The sequence below is a fragment of the Pavona decussata genome, unplaced genomic scaffold (genome assembly GCF_977016875.1).
Source record: "Pavona decussata unplaced genomic scaffold, jaPavDecu1.1 SCAFFOLD_175, whole genome shotgun sequence".
In the NCBI taxonomy this organism is placed as follows: Eukaryota; Metazoa; Cnidaria; class Anthozoa; order Scleractinia; family Agariciidae; genus Pavona; species Pavona decussata.
In genome coordinates, this window is record NW_028145586.1 from 4,376,091 (window position 1) to 4,391,424 (window position 15,334).

The window sequence follows — 15,334 nt, forward strand, 5'->3', positions numbered from 1 at the left end:
ATGAAGTGGCTAACCATAGCTGAGCAGTGTTTCCTTTGTTAAATTATTTTTAGTTTATTCACTTTTGTTATGAGGTAGGATACCTCCGGTCAATGATAATGCAGCTTTTCTCCTTGAACATCTTAATATTACCACCGTTCTGTGTTTGAATTCGTATAAGCTGACTCATTAATTTGTTTAAGGGTCCATAAGTGTTTTTATAGTGAGATTAAATGTCCGGTGTAAAAGCTGATAAAAATTTAGGGGTTACCAGATGCTGTTATCTTTATTTACGTGGGCAAAGACTTGGCTGCGCTACTTTGAATAAATTGTCATAATGTTGACAATTTCAAGTTTAAATTTTATCATTTTTGGCAAAAGTTTCTCACAAATTTTTCACAAAATGTCGAACATGGTCAAAACCTGTCCTTTCTGTATTTTCAAATCATTACAAAGTCCCCTTTATACACAATCAAACTCGTACTTCTTGTAATCGCCAGTAGGTTGCCAAATCTACAGTGCACGCCAGTTAAAAGATCACTTTATGTCTGGGTACCGCTTGAGGGAATGTTATTTTTCTGCGTCTACATCGGTTACATTTCATTACTTTTTTGTTGCTATAATTTTACCATGATTGTTTCACATACATTGTAAATTGCCAAAAATCGTCTTCTCCATTTACTCTAGCGCAAAGCATACATTTCACAACTCTTAATTATTTACTTCATTTGTAAATGTATCGCCAAACCTATTTTAGTAAATGTCTGTTCAAGAAACTCCTTAACTCTTTGATTCGGTAGCACGAATGCATCAGTTTAGGTGACTTATACACTCTGATTGGCTGTAGGAGTCTTCCAGCTTTTAGTCATCTGGAAGACTCGCATGTCATACGAAATTCTCTACTAAGGCAAATAACTATCTCATGCCAATGATACGAAAAAGGTCACCGACTTTTTCTTTTAAATAAAAATGTTTCCTATAGAAGAATATAAAACAATTTTTTTAAATATGGTAATTATGGGATTCGTGTCACGCCATCAATCAATCATGACATCATTTGTTCAAGTAACACGTCAAGCGCTATAAAGAAAGCAAAATGCATCTGTTCCTTAATTAAAACTATGAACGTTTCCAAAGTACACATTAACAACAAAACTCTCATCTCGCCGGCTCTTAAATGTCTGGATAGGTACCTTTCCATGAAAGTCTCATGAGAGCGCTTCAAAATTGGGATGTGAAAAAAGTGAAAATACAAATTACCCTCAAACCCCACTCAAAGAAAATAGGCAATGAATTAACAGAATCATTTATAAATTTATTTATAAAATACAAGCGGGTCAAGCTTGCATATCATCAAACTTTTTCTTTTTCTCCAGTAGCCTGCTCTTAATAGCAACACACAGTACCTTTATTTCCTGTCAGAAATTTGAGATTGGTGACTCTCCTAACTATATTTATATCACAAAATTGCAACCTAATCTTGACGACTCGCCTTCAGTTCGTTGAGCCTTAATAATTAATGTATTAGATTAATGTTTTTAAAGTTAAATTAAGGTATCCAGCACCTCTGGTGATAATTGCTAGAGTTGTTGTTATTATTATTTTATTTTAATATGTGGCGGTGTAAGCAAAAGTTCCATTTTAGTAGTGAGCTTTTGGTTTACTACAGGAAGGCGATTGTCTGCATTATAGTATTTTGATCAACACATTGAAATTGAAAACATTTGGCATTTTAACGTTAGTATATAGTTTGCGTGCATAATGTTTTTCTCATTCTCATGTTAACCCATAAAGTGGTCTTTCTGTGTTTGGTAACCTATACTAGCTTGCAAAAGGGTCCTTTCCCATCCATGGACCCAAGTTAACTGCCTTAAGTATTTTATGTAGGAATTTCGTTTAGTTGCAGGTTCCAAGCTTTTACGTTGGTATAATTAACAGTTTTTTAACCCTATCTAGACCTAGGGGTCCCGATTCTGCCCGCGGGACTTTGAACCTGAATAACTTTTACAATGTTTGAGCGAACGGCCTGGCATTTTAGGACTCTTTCGGAAATTTATCTGAAAAGAATTCCATCCCACTGGTTACTGTTCATTGACTTTCATGTTGCCATGACAACCAATTTTTGACAAGCGTATTTTCAGAAATGGAAAATTACTTTTCTTTCTACGTACAGTAACTTTTATATTTTTTTAGCCCATTTTAGTGTTTCTTTATTGGTTTTGATTACTTTTCATTCAATTTCGGCGCTTTGCTGAAGTTTTGGGGAAATCCAGAAATCCAATATGGCGGATCCAAGATGGCCTCCATTTGACAATCATGATCTCATGACAACGTCATATTACGTCATAACCTCTCGGTACGGACCTTAAAGGAAAGACCTTTGGACGTATTATTTATCCTCCAAAGCTCGTCGCCGTAGCTTTTATATATGTGAAATTGTGGAATCTGAAGCTGAGAAAAGCCAAGGTTATTAACGCCTGCTATGATGGCAAGTCTAAAGAAATCAAAATCGCTTATTTCGCCAACTCCACGCATCTTGTAAAACTATGCATCTAAAGTTACTTAATATAACTTGCTGGAAAATTACTCAGGTGAATTACACACAAGAAAAGACAGTACTAATTTAGGACATTAGTTTTCCATGGTTTGCTTATTTGAACATTTAACTGAGCTACAATGACAGTTCTTTATTATCCTCTCTGCCCGCAGGAAGTAAAGGCTGATTGCTGCAACGGTAACGGCAAAAAATCACCTTTCCAGCAGGAAAATGCTTGTCCTACTTTTTGTGCTGTTTTGGAGTGAGAACGGCATCATCGCCAGCCGAGGTGAGTTCATATTGTTTCTCTTTCTGGCGGCAATTTGTCTGTACATGTGCACGTCCTTGTGTTACAATCCATATTATCAAAGCATAAAACATATATTTCATGCTGTTCATGGACTGGTACGACGAAAATCTACCAGGGGGCTAGGAATTACGAATTCTGGAACTGCCTAGATACGCTGATCAGAATCTTTTCCGTGATAACTATTGTAGGGAAGATGAGCAACGCGTCCTTAACACCCGTCAATTCTGGCTTGCGAAGGTTGCCACATTTTACATTGCCTTCACTTCTCTCCCCTCCCTCCCCCTGTTTCAAAATTGGGTGTTAGTGTTGATGTTTTATACATTTAATTGTCCACAAAGGATCCAAAGATTAACCGTTAGTGGGAAAAACAGCAAACAAAGACAGGCAGGAATTAAGTAATTTGGACCATCAATAAAATTTACTCCAAGGGGTTCCGTCAAACCTTCTCAACGAAAATGATAACCATTCCAGTTTAATTTCAAAAATAACAACGTTAGTCACTTAATTTTTCATAACACTGTAATTCCACTTCGGTGAGATATTAATCAGATATCTACAGAAGCCATGACTGGACTATTTGCTCCCGATTTCCTATGCGTGATCCTTTGTAATTATAGTTAGTGGTGTTCTCAAAGGTGTCGTAAGTGGAATGTTTTCAGCATGTCAACCGCAATTAGTTTAGGACGGTGTCTACTAATACAGAGGTATTTTGCGCAGTTTATGGCTATGCAGAAAAAGCAGATCTTATCAAGGGCTATTGGAATGCAAACATTTTCTTTTTGGATATCAAGATCACTTGCTAAGGTCTGCTTTTTCCGCATAGTTTTAAACCGAGCAAAAATATCCCTGTATTAGTGGGCATCGCCCATAGGAAACTCGAAATGCGCGGAATATATGCGCAGTAACAAAAGTAGTCACCGTCCTTAACCAGCACATGATCGTTACAGTCATATGCCATCATTATGACATACGTCCTGCATAATTTGGGATCAGTGAAGTCGAAAGCGTTTGTAGGCTTCCTGATGAGTTAAAAAAAATGGTAAATTCTGAGCTTCGTCGTGTAACGAGTAAAATTGATTTACTTATTGTTATGGCAGGTAGAGGATGTTTCAATATCATATAATTTTCTTTCACTAATTGTCTTACTATTTGTTTCATCGTGTCCATCTCGTAAGTAAGGTGTTGAGTAAACTACTTTTACTTTGAATAGAATGTGGTTCAGTGGTAAACAACTCGCTTTCAAGTCCTGGATATCCAAACAACTACCCGTATAATATGAACTGCAGTTATTCGGTTCCAATTCCACACGGCATGGCGCTGGTAATCAACTTTGACGAGTTTGACCTGGAGTATCACGGGTTATGTGGGTAAGTAAATGCACACCTGTTACCATGACATTAGCTATATAGTTTATTTACCTCTACATGATGCCTTATTCATCGTTCATTCATTTTCTGACCAATTGTGATAAGTGTACCCAAACGTCATAGATCGTAATTTTCATTACTAGTAGTTAAGCGTTAATCGCTCATCAGGGACTGATACTTTAAAAGACACAAACTTTAAATTAAAAGATATATTTACGGGGAATCGTAGTTTGTTGAACATTTGGTTGCAGAAAATAGTTACTGGAATCATCAAGCAATCTTTGAGATAAGGTGTTTTCAAAAAACTACTCAAAAACCTGTTTATACGTGCGACTCAGTTTTGCATAACTTTTGACGCACTTTTTTAATAGTTGATCCTGATTGATTGATAAATTGGCTGATTGATTGATTGATTGATTAATTGATTGATTGATTGATTGATTGATTGATTGATTGATTGATTCCAGTGCGATTGATTGCCGTGATAATGGAGGGGTTTCGAACACAACTGAAACTTGCAAATTTACAGGATTTATTACATAACGTAAGACAACATAGCGCTCAAATCGTTCTGAAATCACAGCTTGTTTTAATGTGCGATTTGAAGACGCTACCTTTCAATACTAGAAACTCCCATGTTTTCCGTCTAACTTATATTCGGACTAAAATTAAGAACTTTTCTGTCTTCTTCCAAGGACCCAAATTTTGTAATTCGCTTGACAATGAAGTCGTCAACTCAGGTTCCAGCTGTCTTTAATTAAAGAAATCTCTTAAGAATTGATTTATTACTAATTACTATAAATAACATGAAATCTCTTAGCGTATCATTTAGTTTATTGTTTTGCTGTCGACTTTACGCCATGGTATTATCTCGACGACACATTCACATTATATAAGATTTCTAGTTTCTTTTAGGTCATCTCGGCACTTTTTCTTGCATTTTCTGTCTCTTGTTATAACTTCTTTGTGTGATGGCAAAATAAAAAATAAAATAAAAATAAAAACTACGTAGTGCTGTAAAAGCTCGCTTACACATGCGATTGTTCATGCAACTTTTGTCGCGACTGTCTAGAACTTTAAATTGCACGTGTGAACTGTCTGCTATTTCAGTTCGACTTTAGTGGGATATCGCTGTACGTTTTCTGAAAAATCCGGCAAATTAACATCAAATTTCAAACACGTCCGAAACCTCTGCGACATTGCGGTTATACGTCACGCCGAAATCATCCTTTAGTTTACACACGCAATTTAAAATTGCAATTTGAGCTGGACAAAGTAAGCATTAAAAAAAGTGCGACATAAGTTGGAAAAAAAATCGTACATGTAAACAGGCCTTGAGACAACTTCAAGACATGTATTTGACGTATTTATTGCAAGTTAGTCTATGGAGGATTAGAGTCATATTTTTAATGATAACAAAACTCCTCTATATCATCGTATACGGTAAACCTTGTCATTGCAGGAGTAACTAAGCAAATCTGCAACGTACCTTTATTTTTACAATCGTGTTTGTTTTTCCTTTGTCGAGTCCCACCTCGTTTTAAAAGGATACCTTATTGAATGGAATTTCCAACGCTTTCATTTCGCATGTTACCCAAAACTACGAGTAGGAAGAATTAAGGTGTAGCGAAAAATGAATGATGCGACAATTAGGTCCCTTTTTTTCTTATTATTACTATGCTATTATCCTCAGAAAAACCGCCTGCAAGCACTCTAATACAAACGAAAATGTATTAGAAACTATATCTTCTTTATTCAAAACTTCGTTTTTTATCGCTAGTTTATATTGTTTCCTCACCGCAATACTTCCTTTGGGCAATAGACGAAGCCATCTATCGCTTGTTACCCCTATGACGACATTTTACTATTTATACCTTTTTATACAATAATTCTGTTTGCATATCCTCTAAGACTCATTATTTTGCTTTATAGATGGGACTATTTGAGGATCACTAATGAAAAGAGACAATCACTTGGTATGTACTGTGGTGAGAGGACCGGGAAGAACATTTCCGTGACTGGAGACACAGCAGTGCTAATATTCCGCTCAAATTATGTTGTTACAAGGAGAGGATTTCGATTATCTTTCACCAGTGGTTCACCAGGTAAGAAAAATTAACTGAAAACCTCACAATCTTTAAATTACAAATTAAATAATAAAGAGACACTTACATAAATAAATCAATGAAAAGTAAAGGTCAGTGCTCACGCGACCTTGCGTGGAGTATTTTACTATTTCTCAATCAACATCCAAACATAAGTCTGTTACATTCCTGAACTACCTTTAAAAACAAAGTGGAGACCAAGTGGAGACAAAGTGGTTGGGTAAGATTGAGGGCTTCTGATGAGAAACTGTTTGAAACTGTGTTTGACGAGACTCCGTTGCACACTACCATTTTCTTATAATTATAAATTGAAAGTAGAAGCTTTAAGGAATATTGCACAGCTTAAACGGTTGAATTCAGAGTGTTGCAAATGAAGAAAACATTTTTTAAGAAGAGATCGTTTTTTTGTTACAGAAAAACAAAAACAATTCAATTTGTAGACATTCTTGGTAGTGTTTGGGCGTTTTTTAGGGTTAATGGCATAATTAATTACATATTTGATTATAAATCTGCACCAAGATATCACTGAATTGGTTAATTTTTTTTTATATTGTTAATAGTTTTAGCTAACGAGAGATTTGGAAAAACATTTTAGAATAAAAAGTAGCGAGACCAAAACATGACGTTTCGGCGACGACATGTCACCATTATCAAATGTAATAATGTACATTTGATAATGGTGACATGTCGTCGCCGAAACGTCGTGTTTTAATCTCGCTACTTTTTATTCTGAAATAGTTTTTGCCAAACCTATATTCCCTTTCTTTGAAAAACAATTCTCATATATTTCTAGTTCCTTGTTAATGCCCTGTTGCATTTCTTGTTCTAATGGAGTGCCGCAACGCTATTTAATCATTTTTTGTAGTTTCACCAAAGGTGTTGTCACCAGCTGGTGTTGCGCGAGCGGTGCCTGGGCTCACACTATTGTGTTCTGCTTCGGGAACTCTTCCCATAAAAATAGCGGTGATAAATAACTCAACAACTCTGGTAAATACAACCTTAAACATTGCAAGCATCCAAGTAAACGAAGAAGGAAACTTTACATGCCGAACCACTAGCAAGTATGGAAATGATGAGAAAAAGTTCGATGTTATTTTCATTGGTGAGTCATCCATAATATTTCATTTTGAATGATTTTGAGCATCTTGCACTCTTGAAATCTTGGCATCATTATTAATAATAGTTAATTTAATAATAAAAAATTACATCGCTTAACTTCTACAAAATATCCAACTGCGCCTTACAATAAATTAAATTAATAGATAAAAAAGGAATTAAAAAGAACTTTGCAGTTAATTGAGTGGGTATTACTGGCCCTTTTGTTTTCTTGCATTTTTAAAATTATGTCAAAATTATTTAGGTTTTCTTATCCTTTCCACCACAAAAGCTGAAATTCAGTATGGCACTCTGATGCATCTGCTAAATATCTAAAGGAGACTGTGCGGTAATTTACCTTTTCGAACTATAAATTTGAAAGAAAATGAATACGACGTTTTGAGTTTTTTATTTCTTTTTTAGCCTGAAGTTTCAGCGTTTTTTCTTTTATTATTATTTTTTTAAAGTCTCTAGAATTGAAACTATGACAGTGCAATATAGAGTTAAGTTTGTCGCCCAGAATATGTCTGCGGCGTGCAATATGAGCTTGAGATTCGCATAAGGTGGAATCTCGTCGTGAGCCGTTCCAATCAAAAGGTGTCAAATAACCCCTTTTCACACCTTTTCAGATAAATCAATATTTGGGTGAAATTGGGGTCTGATTGGTTACCTTTTTTATCTCAGATAAACTAAATAAGTCACTATTTTTCATATCTTTTTCTTGAATAAGTAAACAAGTTATAAACGTCGCAATGTAGTGCGTACAGGTCACTCACCTCCCTCGAAGGTCCAGATCTACCCAAAAAGACAAAAACAACCCACTAAAAGAAATCGAAGCTACAGAAACTCGCAGCATTAACAATTATTTTATTTTCATTTCAGTCTTTAATATTGGGGTGGGGGGGGGGGGGGGGGCGCAAACTTTCTGAACGATGTTTGTGAAGTCATTTTGAAAGTATGGCTATGTGAAAATTCCTTTTCAAAAGTATAGTCAATTTTGTAACTCTAATTAAATTTTCTAGTCGAATTTGAACAGAGTAGGCCAATTTCAAGTAATGTTTAAGCAAAACAATTTGGGCAAAGTAAAGGCTGGTTTTCACTAGGACATAAGCATAAGCATAAAGAAAAGCAAGTGAAAACACTCGTTACATAAGCATAATGACAGACGCACGCGCTGAAAACCATTTCTTGACAGAATTCTCGACGCCAGCTCCCCCCAATGTTTAGCAAGATGCTTAAGTTGCAAGTGTTCTTATGTCCAAGTGAAAATCAGGCTTAAGCCTTGAGACTTGAGAATGAAGAAAAGTAGGAAAGAGAGGGAGCTGGGTACCAGGAAAAATGATAACGGAGACAACCGAAACCTGCTTGTAGTCCCGGTAGTCAAGTTCCAGAAATTAGTTGATTAAATACATATTACATAAATTCTCCGATTTTCTCAGAAGGAAGCGTTGCGAGTCCAAGCTGGACACTTGGCATCGTAAATGTTTTTAAAATAACTATATATTTTTTGGCCGTTAAAGGGCCACTGTCATGGCGACTTTACTGTATTTTGGTCAAAACTGCTGAAATATTTGAACTTGGTTTGTATCATGAAATTGCTCTTACAACACCGGAAAGAAAATATTGAGGTTTTTCTCGTAGGAAGAACAGCATATAGTTAGTTTTTAGTGCCTCGTCTAAATTACACAGGAAGAACTTGAGAAAGTTGGCCAAGTTTTTCAACTTGCAATCCTAGCTATCCACAGCTAAGTATAATTAATAGTAGTTTCTGAACACTTCTTATTTTAACGATTCCATTAAAACACATATGTTTTGTGGCTTTTCATAATGACACTAAAATTAGGTGAAGAGTGCCCCTTTTAATATTACCTGTATTTCGGCGGTATTTTGAGCGCTCTTCAAAGGTGGTTTTAACAGGATGCCTGCCAGAATCACAAAATTAATATATTTGGAAGTGTTTAGAAGTGGACAATAAACAAGAATAGTTGTTCGGAGTGTTCGAAAAGTTTGACTTCAAATGAAGTTTGTCGGTGCTTCGTTCCCTCACCTTATTTTGAACTCTTTTAGTTGACCAGAAAACTGCACTTTCACCACATTTTGAAATTTTCACAAATGTCTCAACATAAAAAGGTCTCTGGAACTCGAAAGCATGATTTTTGAGAAGAGTTCACCAAAATATTTGTTTACCAGTATCTACCTCGTTCCCAAGGGCCTCTCTTTCCCCTTCAAGAAAGGGTCCTGGTTTGGGTTGGTCACGTGACTGCACACGACAAACCACTTCCCAGAAGGGGTACCCTCGATCTACTGTCTTGTTGGCAAGAGCCTAACAGAGATTTTCAAGCGGACGCGAAAGCAAGAGAAAGGCGAGAGATTTGGCGCAGCTTCATGTGGTCTGGAATATTCGTATATTAAGAACTCAAGAATTTGTTGAATTTCAAATGGTCAAAGAATCAGAGGTTGATAACTATTTTCACATCATGAATCGGAGTATTTATCCACAGTAGAACTGTTTTCAGGAAGTCCAGCAGAAATACCACTTAGTCAAACTTAACAGTGGGAATAGGTACGTCTTTTGCTCTGTAAAATGAAATTTAGTTCACACATTATTCTTAGTAACAGCATTACAATCTATCACCAAAATACATTGATCTTGTTAATTTAATTCGTAAAGCGCAATAATGAATACGCATTTGGTCACCGATTTCCTATGACAAAGGAAATTGCTTTACGATGACAATAAAAAAAATCGGCTGAGCTCAATTTCTTACACTTAATTACTACTTAAAGTTAGGAACGTAGGCAATAAAATAACATAAGAATTAGCTTTCAATTATATTCACGTGCGGCTTGTCTCAATTCAGTCCGTCGGTATTTTTGAACAATCATAATTTAGTCCAATACCTCGCCTGCTTACATTCTAGTGCCAAAAGATTCCTGGTGTTTCATTCAGGAATACTAAAACGATCTTCTTTCTCACTTCACTACATTTCTAGCTAGCTAGCCAGCCAGCGATACTTCCTCTCTAATCGTCTTGCATGTTTGGGTTTTGATTCAAGCGTCTGCCATCGTCTGTCGGCCTCGCTCTGCAGTCCCAAAATGACAGTTTTTAAGAAAATTCTTATCGATTAAAAACACTCTACCTGGAACATCTTCCAGGTCTCAAGTGCGTGATGGGTGTAAAAATGCTTGGTTTTAAAACCGGTTGTTGTCACAAACTTCGCAGCTGGCTTCTCAGGCCTTTTTGACAAAGTGACAACTGTATACTTTACTACACCCCCCTAACGACAGACAATTTTGTCAAGTACTACGTGACCAGCCGCAACCAGGGTCCTTTCTCGGTTAAGGAAGAGAGAGAACCCTGGGAACGAGGTTGTACCAATATCGCCATGTACATTAGGTTTTCCTTTATCGACTAAGTATTTGATAGGGAAAAATAATAAACTCGTTCCTTTTTTGACTTATCTCCGCCATTAAACCAGTGGATGAAAATAAATAATTCAAAGTTTATAAAACGTTGACAAACCCGCTTATAGGAAAATTAAAAAAAATATATACAATTTTCCTGCACCTTTTAGGGTCTTTTAAATGTTTTACTTTCCGTTGGAAAATTTATCATTTGTTAAATATCGCCAACTGTCAGAATTTTTAATAATACCAACAACAACAACAGCAACAACAAAACAAACACCTTGCGTGTGTGTTTACTTGTTTGATAGCCACATGAAAGAACAAATAAGAATATTTGTGGAATAATCTTCATTTAGTTTTTAAGTACTTTCTCTCTTTCGTCAGCATGCCCCAAGCCTTGGGTTTGTTCTCCCTGGCGGCACGATCGTACCTTGATAGAGGTCTCGTGTGCAGAGAAGCAACTAACGTCAGTCCCAGGATCATTGCCGGCCGATGCTAACGTGCTGTAAGCACCATCTTTCTGGTAATAAAACAAAGAGCGCACAATCATGGTGAAAAGCAAAAACGAATAAGGGATATGTTCAAACCGTATACGTTTCTATCTCTGCGCCCATTGGCTAAGAATGATATTCCATAAAACTGTTTCAAAAAAGTCCACTTTTTCACGGATTAGTAGGCCGGTAATTACGGAGTTTATGATTACAGAGTGCAGACCACATTAATTTTTTTTCATGACTATTACTACTTATAACATTCCCACCAATTAAAAATTAATAAATACATGACCAGCCATTTAAGCCGATTACATTTACCGCTCACCTCCGGAACAAAAAAAGTTTATATTTTGTTAAAAATATCTATCTTTGGCACCCTACTTCATGTCTATATCGTAATGGATATGGTCCGTACCGCGTTGGCCCCTGGGCCTTACCTTATTCTTATGTTATTCAAATCTTTGTTATTTTCTCCTTTTCCATCCCTTTCTTTTTTTTATAATTATGTGTCTCTACTTTTTCGCACTAAATAGAAAGACATGCATAATTTTGCTAGGTCGTCTTGAGCTGTCGCTCCCTGAGGTTGTCAGTTTACTGGGGGTATGCTTCAAAACGAAAAAAAAAAAATTGAATTTCTCCTTTTTTTTACTTACAGAAGCAATTGGAAGATTTTTGGTTAGATCAGATGCAGAATAGCCACGTTACCAAAATTACAGAGAAATTACGATCAAAAGAAAATATTTCCCTTATCGGCAGGATATTCCTTAGAAATATTTTTGGCAACCTTTTATTTTTCAAGAAAAGGGATGAACATATCCTTTTATGCCGATACAATGTACTGAACGGAATTCGGGAGCTCTGTGCGGGGACGCACTAGTTTGATGAAGATGATATGATGTACAACAAATGAACAAGTCTAGATTTGGCATTTCTTGGCCACATAAATACTGTGGCGGTTTTAATTGAAACTCAAATAAAAGTGAATTGTTTACAATGCCAATGGTGATTAAAATATCATTTTCAGCAAAGGTGGGGCGAAAAGGCGCCCCGCAGCTGGTAGGCGAAAGTACAAAGCATAAATGATAATCCGAAAGATGGCGATAGGGGAGCGGAGGGCGGGAAAATTGTTTTCGCCAGGAGATACACTCGCTGTGATGGTGAAAGCAAGAGGGAATTCTTGCCAATGCGACCAGTCCTTTATACTAGCGGACAAATTAGGCTCTCCCACATGATTGCGATCTTAAGAAACTGTGGGCTCAGGCTAAATTGTCACGTGATGCAAGTGACAGTCAGCTGGCTGGGTGTGATGATGGCAATATACATCAGCTGGTGCCATTCACACATTATCATGACGTTGTAGCCTAAGTTACACAAGAAGCAATTCATAGAAGCAAGAACGGTGTTTCTACGCATGTATGCGTTGTTGGTATGCAAAGGGTTTTCCATTGTAGTTCACATTTCGATATCGTAGACTCCGAAAACTGGTGTAAGCTGCTAGTATTAGTGACACTAGAAAGTTTTGTGTTAGTCTAAGCAAAGAAAGACTTTCTTTCATATACCACACGTTCGACATTCAAATCCTAGCAGTATGCAGGATGTTTGTCCCATGAACCTAGTTTAATGGCCTTAGCTCCCACGAGTCTCCTGTAGCTCAGTGGTAGAGCATCCGAACTAGTAATCGGAAGGTCTTAGTCTCGACTCCTGATAGGAGCACTCGGATCTCTTTTTTCCGAGTATGCCTGCGTCACTTTCTAGAATAATCATCATTCTCATTCATTCACCAGGCTGGAAATATACCATCACATCTCTTTCATAATAAGGACTTAGTTTGAGACTGAGTAGTTGGTACAAGCCTTCAAGAGCTCTATTTCAAAACAAAGCCCACAGTGCAAGTCAGGGGGGTGGTCAGTTTTGAAATTAACCTTTCAGGGCAAACTCTTTTTCGCCAGTAACAAACATACCACCGTATGCCTAGTTACTCTAAAGTGTTGCAGTGTGATGAGAAGGCTTGTCACGTTACTAGTCGACGCCCAAACCCGAATCTAACCCAAAACTAACCCTAACTCAAAGAACTGACCCAAAGGCCAAATCAATGACACTAATTCTGCGATCCCAAATATAACCCTGGGTTGGAGTGAAGGTTAGCAATTTCTGTTTCTTGAAGGTGCGAAATGTCCAGGTCACGTCATTTTAATTGTTTCCTTATAAATAATTTTTTTCTGATAACCGTCGATAAGTTATAGTATTCAATACACAAAATATTAGATATATCTCACATGATAGTTACCATTAGGGTATGATTATCTGTTGATAGGAACTTCACTAACAACCAGCTGAAGGAACTTCCTAAAGGAGTTTTTGATATTAATACCCAGCTGCGGGGGCTGTAAGTATTACTTTTCTTCTTGGTCTCAGAGGCGGGATGCATGCTTTCCCATGATGCATTGCGTTTAAAACTAATATATCGAAATTTTCGTGACGTCATCATTCTGTTCGGATGCTCGCTCAACAAACATCAACATGGCGTCATTTGTGACGGTGAGAGCGAAAACTGCAAATGTGCTGCGGAATTATCGCTTGTTTACGTCTACTGTGTTTCAAAAGAAGACTTTCCAGTTTTTCCCGTCGGATTGGGCTGTGTTGGTCTTATTTGTCGCCAAGTTCATGTCAGTTTCGTGGACAAAATGGAAGAAAGAAGGATATCCCTTATACCATTGTCAAATGGTCGTCGTCGCGTGGAAGAAATGTTTGCTAACGTAAACAAGCCAGTGTTAATTCCAGTGCGCAGTAGCTGTGACTTAAAGGTAAGCATAAGAAAGCTGTCATTTCCTTGATATTTTGTTCTTCGTATCTGCGTTTCACAAAAATATCACGAGTGGAACGATGAAATTGTGACTTTCGTATATGTGTAGTTCACAGATCCAAGAGAACAAGATGGCCCCTTCTATGAATGTGTGCTTCTGTGGGATTTTGACATTATTCCAGCTCCAGCAGCAGCAGTCGTCCGTCCCAAACGCATCACAAGTAATGAAGCTATTTTGGAGACTCTCCCACCAGTGGACCCCGATGCATCGAGCACGTGTAATTGTTTTGATTTCGAACATCGACTTTGTTTGGTAGGTTTTCACCGTCGTGAAGACCAACCAGACGAAAGTGGAGGAGTCGACCCGTTGGGAGATTTGTTGGCTTGTGTTAGTGACAGCGAAAGTAACCCTGAAAGTTATGATGAGGAAGACGAACAATACAAAGAGGAGGAAGTTCCGCAATCGGTGGAATGTTTTCCAGTGGTTGGATCTGATTGGGAAAAGCGTTACCAGGATGGACTGAAGAAATGTTACGACTTCCAGGTCAGAAAACAGAAAGTGCAATTGAGAGTGGAACACGAACCTGACAACATTTCTGATTTCAATGCACTTAAATTTGAGGTACTTTCCGACGGCCAGTGGTTCATCATTGGATACTGCAGAGTTAAAAAAATTCCAAAGTTGAAGAGGGCACTTCATCATTGTGAAGTTGTTTCATTGGAACTTTGTAATTTACGTAGAATTTGGTATCCACCCATATCCGAGTTCAGATTTGCTGCGAGAATTAATATTGTAAAAATAGGTCGGTGGGAAAGAGATGACCCCAACGACCAGCACAATTCCAATAATAGCATATAAAAGTGTGCATGGACTGTTCATGAAGATGATGGCATGACGAAAGATTACTTTTCATCAAAAGTACATTTTCGAGCCACAAATTTTTTGCCAAAGTTTGTCATGGTTTTCTTTTCTTTTTCTTTAATAAGTTGCCAATAGGCCATTTTCATGATGGCGTCATTTTACTACAACTACCAGAATTCACTTCATTTTCCTTTTCAAATCCAAAATTTGTAATCCCAGTGGACAGCAAAGAACAAAAGCTCTAATTAGCTTGAGAGAATAAAAACCATTAGGATTCTGGTAGTTGTAGTGAAATAACGCCATAGTGAAAATGCGCTATTTTTTTTTTTCTGGTGGTGGTGGTGCTGTTGTTAAAAAGTTGTAAAATGAGTTGCA

The 15,334-nt window shown here is 37.1% G+C and overlaps 1 protein-coding gene and 1 pseudogene across 2 annotated transcripts in view; both read left to right on the forward strand.

Moving 5' to 3' along the window:
• Window positions 1-15,334, forward strand: part of LOC146463768 (uncharacterized) — a 225,952-nt gene that overhangs the window by 113,885 nt on the left and 96,733 nt on the right. The gene's annotated exons all lie outside the window — the stretch shown is intronic.
• Window positions 13,803-15,146, forward strand: LOC146463776 (uncharacterized; annotated as a pseudogene). The gene is made up of 2 exons (XR_014856819.1): window positions 13,803-14,098; window positions 14,207-15,146. The product of XR_014856819.1 is annotated as an uncharacterized LOC146463776 (transcript).